Raw genomic sequence first — 14649 nt, forward strand, 5'->3', positions numbered from 1 at the left:
TCCTTCTCTTTTCTCGGCAGTGGCTGCTGGCAGAGCCCAGGTGCAGCAGGAGCCGTCGGCAGAGACCACCGAGGACACCGGCATCAACATCACCTGCTCACACCCCAGCATAAAGATCACCGACTATATCCACTGGTACCGTCAGCTCCCGGGCCGAGCCCCCGCATTCATCGCGTTCTCTCTTAAAGAGGCCAAAGAGCTGCGGGACCCCGCGGGGCGGCTGTGGGTGGCCCCAGACCGCCGCTCCAGCGCCCTGCGGCTCGCCCGGCCCCGGCGCGGGGACGCGGCGGTGTATTACTGCGCCGTGGGAGACACGGGGAGAGGAGCCGGGGCTGCGGCCGGGCACGAACCGGCGCGGGCGGGGCCGGGCGTGTGTGTCGGGGGCGGGGGGGCGGCCCCGGGCGGGCCCGCCAGGGGGCGCTGCCGCTCCGCCCGCCCGGCCCCGCCCGGCCCCGCCCGGCCCCGCCCGGCCCCGCCCGGCCCCGCCCGGCCCCGCCCGGCCCCGCCCGGCCCCGGGGCGCTTCCCCCGAGCGACCGGCCCCGGTAGCGGCCCCGGCCCCCGCCCTCCCACCGCGACGCAGACAGGAATCCCCCGCGCCAGCGGCGGCGCCAGCGGCAGCGGGGCAGGAAGCGCGAGCGGAGCGGTGGCGGTGTCCGGCCGTGCCCGGGAAGGAGCGATTGCAGCCGCCGGCCCCGCCGGCTCCCGGCGAGGAGCAGCGCCTTGCTGCTCGGCACGGGCAGGCGGGCAGCAGAGACCCTCCTGCCCGCGGGCAGCCCTCGCTCCTGCCGCTGGGACCGGCTGCTGCTGCCATGGAACATACGGGGCCTCTTCTCGGGCTTCTGACTTTCCTCGCTGCGACAGCCAAGCCTGAGCAGGTGCTTCCCTCTGCTCTGTCAACACCGGGACTCGGGGTCCAAGTTGCTAATGTACATCCTGGTTCAGGAAGGAACAGCCAGAAGGGCTTTCACATTTTGTCACTTTGTTAAAGCTCACATATACAACTAGAGCTGAGTCATCCAGCTACAAGCTTTCACAAAGCTTTCAGAATGTTCCTGCTAGTGATAGAAAGTAATCTCAAAGAGTCAAGAGTTCAAGCTCCACACAGGCAGGAGAAGGGGATGTCGAGGTCACAGGCACCTTCAATCACTCCCCACAGCAGCTTGGCTTTGAGACCGTGGGCTTGTTTGACAGGGTTCAGAACCTTTGGAGGTGACGTCCAGGTGACAGGGTAAACGCTTGGACTGGACACACTGACCGCAGCCTCAAGGGATGCCAGGTTCCTACTTGTGGAGTGAGTCTGAAACAGATTTGCTGAGTTGCCCCAAGGGGCTGGAGTTCTGAAGTGTGTGGGGGCTGGAAGGAGGCCTCTGCGAAGAGACTGTGGGCTCCACTCTGGTGCTAGGTTACTAATGCCGGAGTTGACATAGCAGAGAAGAGCCAGGAAGGGCTTTCACGTTGTCATTTTGTAAAGCTCGTGTGTGCAGTTCAAACACAACCCTTCAGTTACAGGCTTTCACGCACCTTTCAAAAAGGTCCTGCTAGCATTACAAAGTGGCTGGTGTCTGCTGATGCCGTGAAAAGCCAAAATCAGGACTCAATAGTCTGAATGACTATTAAGCAGGTATTCTTTTTTGCAATGCTGGACGCACAGGGGATCACTCCTCCTAATATGCGCGCCTGCACAGGGTTAGCTGCAGAATTTATACAAGCTTTACGTACATATTCATTAGTTTTCCCCCCACGGGAAAAGATATCAATATTCATTATTTCCCAAGAACTCAATATCATATGCAAATGTCCTTTGCGCAAGCCTGTTGGTGTCTCCGGGTGGCTGTCAGGGGTCTCTGGGTGAAGGATATACTCTTCCTCACCGTGTCCGCTAGTTAACTTTTGCTTTCGTGCAAAATCAGTTCTGAGATCACGTATATCCTGTCCTTGAGGGATGGTCTGTTCTCGTTTAGTGTTTTGCTCTGCAGTTCCTTATCTTTACGGTTCTGTACATCTGCTTCTTCTAAGGTCAAATGTCGTCATCGTAAATTTGTTTAGGCGCTTCTTGTTTTGAAGCCTTTCTGACTCCCCCAAAGGCACAAGCTTTTACTCATAACAGTTCTAACTCTGTCACTGCATTCCTGGGATGTGCATTTCTGGAATCTACTTTGTACACACATCTCTTGGTATATTGAATCTGTTTTGTAAAGCAACGAGCTGGCCCTGGAGAGGGGAAGCTCTGCTGGAAGCTGGCAGAAGCAGCCATGGTGGCAGGCCAACATGGTCTAATCAATGCAGTGACATCACCTCACTAGGCCATGACAGCAGATGATTGCAGTGAGGCCTTCTGAGGTGACAAAGAGAGTTTGTACCTCGTGGAAGAGAGTGGCTGGTGAAAGGGCCCGAAGGAGTAATGGGCAGAGGGAAAGAGGAAGCACGTGGAGAAAAGTTTCTCTGTGGGACGCTGGAAGGTATGGGAGAAGCCCATTTCCAGCTGGATGGGTAAGAATGATAAGGTTTGGATCCCACCTGGACGTGGAATTCAGGTCTGTCCTCCCGCTGGGATGTTCCCAAAGACCTGTCAGAGAGGATTCAGGGTCTTGCAGGGAATGCAGGACATCTCGAAGAGCAAGCAATAGATATATATGTTAGACTATGGGGGCACAAAATAACCCGTTCCAGAATGACAATTCCCATGACCTGAGGGCGTTTTTACCCATGCTACGTCTGAAACGGATTGCTCATTTGGCCAATCTTTCCCTTTTTCTTCATGTCTGTAACATCTCGGGCATCCTGAAAAGTGACCGCCATGACAGCATTGCTGCCGGTGTTGCAGGGAGACACTTCAGAGCCTGAGCTCAACGTGGGGCTTCTCCCATGAGCCTTGACTCAACAGACCCAATATTCTCTGGGGACAGGAGCCTTTCAGTGTCTTGAGAGACTCGAGCACCTCAGCAAGTTCAGCAGAGCTCACCGTAAAGGCGTGTGGAAGGTGAGCGCGGCTGGTTCACTAAGGCTGTCAGATCAAGTCTCTTTTCTTTTCAAAGGGATGAAAAATAGAAGGGAAAGTGAAACAAAGCACACAATCACACCAATCTCTAAGTGATAAGGGAGACCAGGAGGGAGACCAGAGCTCTACAGCCGCTAACTGATGGGCCATTAGGAAACTGCAGGTGTGGCTTTGAAGTGGATCAGGCTGAGCTTTGTAAGGGACAAGAGGTGACAAGAGGAAGATGAGGACTATGGATGTTTGAGGGGGGTCCTCTGGGACAAGACAACACTTCTGAAGGAATGCTTAGGGCAAGGGTCAAAGGTGGGGGCAGAGAGTGGACTGGGGAGGCAATAAAGAGGAGGAAAGAAACAGGAGCCAGCTCAACACAAGGAGGGGCTGGTCAGTGCACTTGGTGGCATGAGCCCTGCGCCTCATCACCACAGTCCCCCCTGACTTCTTATGAAATCCTTACTTAGCCATCCTTCTGTGCATCTTCACTCCCTTTCCCAGGTGGGAGTGCTGCAAGGTCTGAGTGCCAGTAACTGGAGAGAGCGGTGTGAAAGAGAGATGTGGGTGCCAGCCACAGGGCAGCCACCCAATGGCCATGGGGTCTGTAGGCTTGGGTGCCAGCCACTGGAGAAGGGGCTGCAGGTCACAGGGCCTTTCTCTTTTTGTGCCAGCAGCTTGAGGGACTGAAGGATAAGCAGTGGGCTTATGACTCCGGGGGGTGAGGGGTGTGTGTTTTCACTGGCAACTCTATGTCACAGGCATACCTTACCCAGTCAAACAAAGGGCCACTTAGACAACGAAGGGAGTGGAGCATGTCTCATTTGGGGAAAGGCTGAGAGAGCTGGGACTGTTCAGCTCACCCCTTCCCCTGTGGAATACTTTGTCCTTGTGACCTCTGGGTTGGTGGCATCCAGCAGCCCCACTGGAGCCAGGTTCCTCTCTCACAGTGTGGGTTAGGCCAGCAGAAGAAGACACAGCGAGAGCCCCTGGGCTGCTGCACAGCAGGGTTCATCCCCTCTTTCTGAGGACTTGGGGGAGGCCATTGTTCCCAGGCAGATGAAGAATGACAGAGGAGAAGTGACAGGAATGGAAGAGAGTTCTGTTCCCTAGAGGAAATAGCAGTGTCCCCAGAGAGGTGAGGACCCCAGGGAAAGATGTGATATCTCAGTGGGGAAGGAACCCCTGACCTCCCAAATGGCCCAGCAGTGAATGTGCAGAAGAGCAGCTGATTCTAGCTGGGGAGGCGAGGGCTGCACTGGCAGCTGACTGGGAACAGCCTCTTCCCATGACTGCACACCCCACAGCCCCCAGGCACCCTCACTGTGGAAATGTTCAGAATGCCCTTGGCTGAGGGAGCCCCAGGTGTTGCTGCTGGAGGAGGGAGAAAGCCAGAAGAAGCATTTCAGGCACAGGAAGAACAGGCCATTTCTCTTCCCCGCTCCTTCCTTTCCTCCCCCAACAGAGTCATTTCGGGCAGCTCTGTTATCTCAGGGCTGGGAGGTGGTTTTCTGTCTCTCTGTCACTCAACGAACACGCCAGGTTGGTCTCAGCATGCACCTCAGATATCTCGTCCTCATGGCCTTCCTAGGGCATCTTCTGGGTAAGTCCTGGCTATTTGTCAATGCATACTTCTTCTTCTGTGGAAATCCTTGCCAGCCTTTTCAGGTCCACATGGGAAAATCTTTTTCAGTAACAGGAAAATGCTGGGAAATGTCACCTCACATGCGTGGTTTTGCACTGGTCCTCTCACGACACTCTTACTGTTGGAAAGGAGAGAGGAGAGATACCTCAGACCCATTCTCCATCTCTTCTCTCCCCTTATGAGCCATTTCTCTCTGCCTCTCTCTTCTGATCCACCTGCTGTCACCGTGGGAGGTCTCAGGTGCCTCTGCAGTCCCACATTTCTCCCTTTCCATCACAAATTAGGAGATCCTGTCAATGCTGCTGCAGGGACTTTAAAGCTCTCACCCCACTGACATTGTTAGGGTCCTCAAGCCTGTCACCGGGCAGGCACAGACCTGCTGTGGCCTGCAGTTTCCTCCTGGTTGGCAACACAGCCCGATCTCCCTCTTTAGCTCAGCTGTGAGTTTAGTCAGGGAGCTAGGAGCCCTGGGATATGAGAGGGATGGGGAAGGAGGATGAACCTTTTTCCTGTAGCTTATGGGCCCCTCAACCTGCTGGTGGGGTGCTGGTCCAAGCACACAAAGTCCCTTAGACGCTGCGTGAGTAAATTCCTGTGAGCACGTGACTAAGTAGGCATATCAGTCACTGGCCAGACCCACCCAGGGGCACCCAGAAGGCATTTTGACAGAGAGTCGTGGCCGCCTTTGCTCTCTCCTAGACTAAAGAATTAAACTAGATTTGAGTCAAGTCATCAGGATGCCTCCAGATGTTCAGCCAGCCCAAGTGCCAAGTCTGTGCCTGAGGGGCAGATGTAAATTGCATAGAAAGCTCTGCTGTCTGGTAAAGTACAAGCTGCACAGACGTGAGCCATTGCATTTCCATATTAGTGATGTGTTCATTCGCTATTAAGAATCGCAGGCACATCCATCCTCCCCAAAAGCAACCGAGTGTCTTTTGTCTCGAGACAGAGACACCTTAAAAATGGTTCCATTATGTCTTTCCACCTTGAACGTCAGCCATGGCAGTTGACTTAAGGAGCTGCTGTACCTTTTTCTTCTCCTGTCTGCATGACTGATGGTAAAACAAAACAAAGCTTGATCCAGGCAGTTCCTAGCACATGGGCCCTCATTCCCCTGCTTTCTGCAGGCTGCAAATGCTGAGGGCTGCACACAGAGGTGAGGTTGAATTAATGAAATTGCTCCCCAGTTTATTTGCAGGTAAATGCATTTTCCTTAAAAGCCATAAAAACCCACCCTTAAATAGCAGCTGAGAGGAAAAGGAGGCTTTGTATCAGCATACCAGCATTTCAGTTGACGTGTCTGTGTTGAACTAGTTGCCTCCCCTCTCAGGAGCTTTTCCTGCCTCCCCTCTTGGGCTTTGCTTGTGAGGAGTTTGAAGACGTGCAGGGTCAGAGAGTGGGTCATGTCTCTGCCACCAAACCAATCCCGGAGGGAGGCCTTGGGCAGAGGCGTTTCAGTGGGCCCATCACCTTCCTGCAGCAGCTCCACAGGTGCCCTTCCACAGGGGGAAGATCCTCTCCAACCCCTCTGTGGGTAAAAGCAGTCATTTGGAAAGCTTCTGGCCACCCTTGGGACCCTCGGGCAGCAGCCCCAGCCTCCCTTCCTGCCGTCCCTCTCTCCTGCTTCCCTCTCCCTCTGCACAGCAACTGTGCCAGCCTTCAAGGTCATCTTCTGCCGAGCTGCCTCCCAGCACAGCTCCATGCAGAGCAGGAGGAACATCCGTCCCCAGGAGGACACCGTGATCCTCCCCCTGGCCTGCTGCAGTCCCCAGGCTGCTCCCTTGAGGACACCAGTGACCAGGCTCCTCAACCTCAGGACATGCTCAGGAGGGCATTTCTAGGGAGAGACACAGAAAGGCAGGCCACTGGCTCTGGAGCTGCCTTCCACAGCGTTGCAAATGCAGGCTTGTGGATATGGCTGACTACACCAAATTGTCACAAATACAACCTTGTGTATCCTGCCAGCTACACCAAATTGTTGGGAATACGATTTCTTACACAGCTTCAGTTATCAGTGTAAGGTTTATTAATACATTTGAGATAGGTCACAGTATCAGGTTGTATAACTCTTAGCAGCATCAGCCAATTTAAAACAGCAATTTGATGGCATTTTTTACAGTCAACATAGCGACTTAGTTAAAGAGTTGAGAATGGCATTACTTGCATGGAAGAGGTGCACAAAGGAGAGCTGAGGTCTACTCAAGTTAGAATGATTCAGAGGGATCGTGGATGCAGGGGATAAGAAGGACCCTCTCGTTGAGTCACGAGGTTCAGAATAGACCCCCTTGCCTTCTAAACTTCTTGCAGAGAGAAGCCTAGGTGCAGCTACGTCCAATCTTAGTCTCAGACTTGGTCAATGGTTTATGTGAATAGGAATAATATATAGTAAAATTGCACATGCACACCCACCCCCTAAGGTTAACATGTGAATAAAAATCAGCTTTTTGTGAGTTTCATAAATTGCTCAATTTTATGTGCCGATATTCATCAGTGCGCTGCCGGAAAGGCTCACAAAATCAGGCCTGAGATGCCTTGCGAAATCGTCAACAGATGATCCTTCAGTCATCATGAAATCTACCCTGAGAGGCGTCCCAGCCCAGGGGGAGATGCAGGGTCACACAGCCCCCTGTGGTCCTGGAGAGCTCAAAGGGTCTCCCTCTTGGATCGCTAGTTATAGGATCGAGATGATCGGCTTTGGCAGAAGGGGCCCAAAGCTAATTCTGGCCCCAATTCTGGTACACAAGTCAGGCAGCAGATAGCCCCGGTGTGGACAGAGACTGCCTGAGGCCCAAGGCATTATGACTAAGAAAACAACAGAATAGGGCTCATCCTGGGATCTCGGAGTGGCCAAGGGGGGCTGCACCACCACACACAGTTCCCAGGATCAGTGCCCTAAAACGGCCCACAGCTTAGTGGCCCACACTCCCCTTCCTCTGGGAAAGGTGAAGGCCCCTCTTTTGCCTCCACTCTGGTCAGCCTAGATCAACAGCTGGCTCAGTGACCGCTTGGGAGAGTGTCCCCAGAGGGAAGGACAACACACAGAAGGAGGCTGGGATGCAGCAGAACTTTCATGCCACAAAGGATGAAAAGGAAGTCACTCTGAGTGGACTGCCACTGTGAAGAGAGCATCGGGACAGTCGAGATTTCGTGCCCTTTGGCTGTAGGAGAGTTCCTGCAGAGCATCCCTTGGCTTGCACTGAGAAGGAAAGGGTGCTGCAGGCCTCCCTTAAGCTGTCAGACATGGGCCGTGTTTTCAGGCTGATCCCTTCCAGCCATACTTTGCTCAATCTTGCTGAAAGAGAATGGCCAGGCGCTCCATCCTCCCTTCACTCACATGTCAGCACACATAGGAACACACGTGCACGCACACCCAATTGCACAGGGAGCCCTGTGCACGCACACACATTCGCCCCCAGGCTTGTCGTCACATAGGTGTTCGCATGTGCTTATACACACCTGCACACTCACCCTTGCATATGGATGCAAGCTCATGTACAAACACAGCTATGTATGTGCTCATCTGCAGACACATACGCCCATACACAGATGCACACAGGCACGCTGACACTACACACACTTGCTCACCTGCAAAGATGAACGTGTACACAAACACATGAACATGCACACATGGAAATGCACTTGGCCACACACACACTCACCCTCATGGGTGCACTTGCAGATGAACACGCAAATGCAAACACACAGGCACCGACCGTCCTGGTTTCAGCTGGGACAGAGTTAATTTTCCTCCTAGTAGCTGGTACAGTGCTGTGTTTTGGATTTAGTATGAGAGTAATGTTGGTAACACGCTGATGTCTGAGTTGTTGCTGGGTAGTGCTTGTACTAGTCAAGGACTTTTTCAGCTCCCCATGCTCTGCCGGGTGCACAAGAAGCCAAGAGAGCAGGGAGCACAGCCAGGACAGCTGATCCCAACTGGCCAATGGGATATTCCACACCATATGGCACAGTATATAAGCTGGTGGGAGTTGGTCGGGGCGGGACTGCTGCTTGGGAATAGGCTGGGCAATTGTTGGTGGGTGATGAGCAACTGCATTGTGTATTACTTGTTTTGTGTATTCTTTTATCATCATTATTATAATTATTTTCCCTTCTTTTTCTGTCCTATTGAACTGTCTTTATCTCAACCCATTAATTTGACTTTTGTTTAATTTTTCCTATTCTCTCCCCCCTCCCCCTGGAGTCAGGGGGTGAGCAAATAACCCTATGCTGTTTAGCTGCCTGCCGGGTTAAACCACAACAGGCACAAATACACCCACAGGCACAGGCAGATGCATGTGCACAGGAGGAAGCCCAGCCTCCCCACACACTCTGAGAACCAGGGCTCCACAGGCCAGCTCGCTGCCTCTGTGCCCCTGACAACCTTAGGCACGTCCGTGTATGAGAGACAAAATCCAGGTTAGAGACCACCCCCATTGCTGCAGCTCCAGGCGTTCTCCACTTTGCAAGCCAAAGTAATCTCAAAGCCTTACAAGCTCCAGCCCATCCCTGGTGATCGCTGTAGGGTTGCTGTGGAGGTCTGGGACCAGTTCCAGCTTCCGTGCAGGGAGAGGTGCTGCCCTGACATGCTGACATGGCAGCAAAGGACTGTGTGTCTGGGGTGAGCCAGATGGCCTGCAGCTGCAAATGCTGAGGCTGGGGCCTGAGAGGGGAAGCTGGCCTGATGAAGTTGCCTTAAGATAAACACCCTCTCTTCCAAAGCCAAAGGTGAATTCCCAGGTGGCATCAGGAGGAGATTTCAAACTGCCTGAGCCAAGCCCTGACACCTGTCAGTTAATCTGGCTTGTTGGAGCTCGTGGAGCGGCACTGCTGGACAATTCTGCCTCCCATCTGCACTGGAGCTGTGTCCAGAGCCACAGGAGTGGTGGCAGGAGGCTGTGCCCAGCACCGCCACAGGCATCAGGAGCCACAGCCTTGTGCCCTGAGAGCCTCCCAGCAGGGCTGGCATTTCACAAGGGTCCTCACCTGACATGGAAGGCTCCTATCTGGGTCTCCGCAGCTGTGACCTGCCTCCCTTGGAAGGAGTGCTGCTCCTAGCTATGCTCTGCAAGTGTAGCATCAGGAAGCAAGGTGCCAGCCAGATGGGTTTCTTAGCCATCTTCTCACAAAGCAGCTGCAGCGTTGCTTAGGCTAAAGCAGCTGCTGCTATTCCGAGCCACTGGGCAGCCATAATAGATGTTCCATGTGTGTTAAAAGCACGCCTGTGTCAGGATTTTCCATTGTTGGCTGCTGAGCTCGGCAGTTGCTGCTCTCATGGACTCCTTGTCCTGTCACTACAGGCCCTACTAAAAAGTCTTTCTCCATCTTTCTTTTAAACACCCTTTATATATTGAAAGACCACAGTGAGGTCTCCCTGCATCTATCTCTTCCTCTGGCTGAACAACCCCAACTCTCTCAGCCTCTCTTCATAGGAGAGGTGTTCCAGCCTTTGGATCATTTTCATGGCCATCCCCTGGAGGGCCCACTTTAACAGGTCCATGTCTGTCTGTCTTGGGAACCCCAGAACGGGGCATAGTACTCCAGGTTGGGTGTCACAAGAAGAGCGTAGAGGAGGAGAATCACCTCCCGTGACCTGCTGGCCGCGCTTGTTTTGATGCAGCTCAGGACGTAGCTCAGGCTGTCTGGGCAGCAAGCATACATTGCTGATTCATGTCCAATGTTTTTTCCACCAGTACCCCCAGGTCCATCTCTGCAGGGCTCCTCTCAATGAAATCACCCCCCAACCTGTGCTGATACTGGGGATTGCCCCAACCCAGGTGCAGGACCTTGCACTTGGTCTTGTTGAACTTCATGAGGTTCATGAACTTCATGATTAGAATCTTAGACTTCAAGAGAGCCAACTTTGGCCTCTTCAGAGACCTGCTTGGAGGAATCCCATGGGCTAGGGCTCTAGAAGGGAGCGGGGTCCAAGACAGACAGTGAATATTCAGGGACCACTTCCTCCGAGCTCAAGATGGGTGCATCCCTAGGAGGAAGAAGTCACGCAAAGGATCTGGAGATCTGCAAGGATGAGCAAAGAGCTTCTAGAGAAACTCAGATGGAAGAGGGAGATTCACAGTATGTGGAAAAAGGGACTGGCCACTTGGGAAGAATATAGGAATGTTGTCAGGGTATGCAGAGATGCAATGAGGAAGGCCAAGGCCCACTTGCAACTAAATCTGGCGAGGGATGTCAAAGATAACAGGAAGGGCTTCTTTAAATACATCAGCAGTCAAAGGAAGACTGGGGATACAGTGGGCCCACTGCTGGACAAGGAAGGGACCATGGTGATGCAGGATGCAAAGAAGGCAGAATTACTGGATGCCTTCTTTGCTTTGGTCTTTACTGCTAAGGCTGGCCCTCGGGCATCCCAGCCCCCAGGGGAGAGAGAAAAAACCTGGAGAAAGGAGGACTTGTTTTTGGTTGGGGAAGATTGGGTCAGAGATCACCTAGGACGAGAGGCAACAGGCACAATTTGGAACCTGGGAAATTCCATTTAGATATTAGAAGCTCCCTTTATTTTTAATTTTTTTTTTTTTGACCCTGAAAATTGTCAGGTACTGGAATGCACTGTCCACAGATGTTGTGCAGGCTCCGGCCTTGGAAAATTTCAAGACTTGACAGAGACAGCCCTGACCAGCCTCATCTAATGAGACCTGCTCTGAGGCGGGACTTGGAATGGGTGATTTGCAGAGGTCTTGTCCGACCTAAACTATGCTATGCAAAGAGTAAAAGTAGTGTGGCAGGTTTGTTTCTTAAAGTCTAGGAGTAAGGAGAGGACAAAAGCAGATTCCACTGGTTTTGAGGAAACTGAGAGTGGAAGGGTTATGGCCAAGTGGAAGGACGGCTTGCTTGGGTTTGAGTGTGGGTTTTTTCCTACAACAAGCGTTTCAGAAGCCGCTTTATAAGATGGGATGGGCAGTGTGGCAGGAAACTTCCTTTGTTGGTTCCTGAGATAGCTTTTGGAGATAGAGGGAGAAAGGCCACCGTGCTGGGGGTGCTGAGTGGGGCAGCTGGTGTCTGGAGGGTTTGGGTGCGTTGACCATTGCGTTTGTGAGAGCTGCAGCCTTGGGGTGTGCTGACAGGAGCTTGGGGCTAGACACCGTGCAGGAGCCAGGAGAGGCCACCCCAGCCAAGGCCTCGCGGCCTTCCCCCAGCCCCGCCTCATCTCTTCTGCAGTGGGAGCAGGCTGCACGGCTCGATCCAAGATCTCAGTGGGGGAGCAGAGCACCAGGCAGAGGTGGGCAACAGGCCCTGCCAGGAGAAGGGCTGGCCTTGGGGAAAGCTGCCTCGTGGCTGGGGGAAGGCCAGGCATGACAGAGCAGCAGTGGGAGGTTGGGCACTGGCTGCTGCCCTTGGGGTACCCTGTGTGGTGGGATCTGGGGGTGTGTGAGAGGCATGAGGGCCCTGGTGTGTGGCCTGGCCAGGCTGATTTCATCAGCAGCCTGGGAGTCACCTCAGCCCTGTGCAGGCAACTGTCTGGGAGGTGGAGGTTGTATAGGATGTATAGGATGTATAGGTAGAATTCCCCTCTTTACAGGCTTGTCATCTGCTGACCTCTCAGAGCCTCCAGCAGCACTGGGCTCCTCACTGGGGGATAGCAGTGGTCAGTTCCCCTCCTGCAGGACGTGATCCGAGGCCAAGGGGCCGTATCTGAGCAGAGATGCCAGAATGCAAGGCTTGATCTCCACTGGCTGTGGAGGATCTGAGTATGTCTTCCTCAGCTCCAAGAGACAGTGACTGGAAGGACCCCACTGCCATCTGTCCCACCCTCCCATTCTGCTGGGAAGGATGAAGAGTCCACTTGTGCCCTCACCTTCTCCCCCTGCCAACAAAGGCAATGCCTTCCATCCTTGGCAACACGAGACAATGTCCACCAAGGAAAGGATTATGTGGAGGCAGAGGCTGGGATGCAGAAAACTTTAATGACCTTTAAGGGGAAACAGGTTCAATTCTAGAGGATGCTGCCAGTGCAGGGAGAGCACCAGCGGCTGCTGAAAGTCTGTTCCCATTGCCCATGGTGAAGATTCTGCAGGGCATCCATCTGCCTGTCCCACAGAGGGAGAGGGGTCAGCAGATGCCCCTGGTGGGCTCTGGGAGTTTTAGCTCAGAAGACAAGAAAGAGATGGGAGGGAGTGGAAGGCAGGAGATTGAGAGTTTGGCCATGTTTGAGAGGGCTCCAGCTGCCCTCCTTTTGGGTGGGAGCACTGGATGTTCAGCCTCTCTGAAATCAATGGCCAGGAGCTCTGTCCTCAGTTTAGCAAGAGCTTTTGGGTTCTGGGCAATCCTTGTCCAGGCTGTCACCTGTGGCTTTAGCAGGGAGGGCACCTTCTGCCACAGTAGCGGCTGGTAATGCAGGAGAGGTCCAAGCCCCCGGAGGAGATGGGCACTCCATCACAGCTCAGGATGCTGCCAACAGCAGCGGAGGTGGACGAGCCCACCACGGTGCTCTGTGGGAAGGAGCTGAGGATGGGGCCGGGCAGGGTCACCACCACAGCCGGGGGCTCAATGACGACAGTGGAGTTCTGGCACTGCCTGACACAGGGCTCATTGCAGCTGTTGGCCAGCGGGGTCGGGCCGCAGGGCCGGCATGGCAGGCACTGGCTGCAGCAGGACATGTCTTGGGTCCAGAGATGCACCTCCTAGAGAGGGTAGGGAGGAAGCAGAACACAGGCTTGTGTGAGGAGCAGCCAAGTTGACTACCGAGCGGGCAGCTGAAAACTGTGCCAGGAGCCACACTGTCTTCATTCTCCTACAAAGAGCAGCGTTGCCCTGGTTGCTTTCTCCTAGTTCTTTAACCAAGAGCCCCCTCAGCCACATCCCATCCTCTCTCTAGCACACATTCCTCCTCATTCGCTCTCCCATGACAAGGAGCTCCAGGGCCCAGCACAGGACCAGACAACATCAGCTCAAATGTCCACCAAGGAGAGATCTCACTTTGGAAAAGGAGGAGAAAGGGCTCAAGGCTCACTTGTTCCCAAGGAGAAGGAGAGGCAAGAGAAGTGGATGAGAGAGCAGGGACTCAGGCTCGCTTTATACCTGCCTTTCATTGCCACAGGACCACAGGCGCCCTTTGCAGAGGTAACAATTTCCTGACAAGTTCATATTGAATGCAAACTATCGCAGCTAATGGTATGTGCTGTGCTGTGATTTCCTGCGCTACCGCTCTTTCATTTCCAGATTTCTGCCATGCCCATTCCCCAGTGACGGTTTCTTCTGAGCACTGGGATGACAGGCCCCAGGATTTCTAGGGCAGGAATGCAGCAGTGCTGGCAGACGACTCAGCTCAAGTACTGGATGGATCCAGAGCAGGGAACTGGCATCAGCCTGGGTCACTCTGGTGGGGCTGTTTGAAGTGTTGTTTTCAGGAAGAAGCTCCAGCGATCCTCAGCTGGACGTCCAGGGGTTGTCTGCAGGTTTTGACCCCATCCTGCATAGCAACACCCTCAGGAAAAAAGTCTGGCATGTTTTGACTCGTCCTGTCTCTGTGAAGTCTGTGAGCACACTACCAATGCCATGGGCATGCCTGGTGCCTTGCCCTTCCCCACAATGCTCTAGTCCTCCTGTGGTTGTCTCCAGCTGTCCTAAGCAAGGCCCGTGACTGGTTGTGTTCCTCCATGTGCCCCTGTCTTGTGTGCGCTTGTGTGCAGCCAGGTTGGTGTGGATGCACGCAGAAGAAGAGCTCTGTGTGTAATTCCACGGTGATATGTATAAGCGTGTGTGTCCTTCTGTGTCCCTCATCATGAGGAAATGTGCTGATCATGGCAGGGACGCTCTCCACTGCTCTGTCCATGAGCACCACAAAGCAGCATTTTCCCAGGGTCAGAAGGAGACTGAGTGTACTTGAGCAGCGATGGCACCAGACTACTAGACATCTGTGCAGGGAAGAGGCGGGGAAATGCAGCCTCTGTCTCCTGAGCCCTCCTTTTCCTGCCCCTCCGAAGCTCAGACTCCGCTGCTGCCAATTTCAGACCACAGCAGGGATGGTTTCACTCCAGGTTGGATCCGTAGTTTTACTCA

This window comes from Phalacrocorax carbo, chromosome 25 (genome assembly GCF_963921805.1).
Source record: "Phalacrocorax carbo chromosome 25, bPhaCar2.1, whole genome shotgun sequence".
NCBI lineage: Eukaryota > Metazoa > Chordata > Aves > Suliformes > Phalacrocoracidae > Phalacrocorax > Phalacrocorax carbo.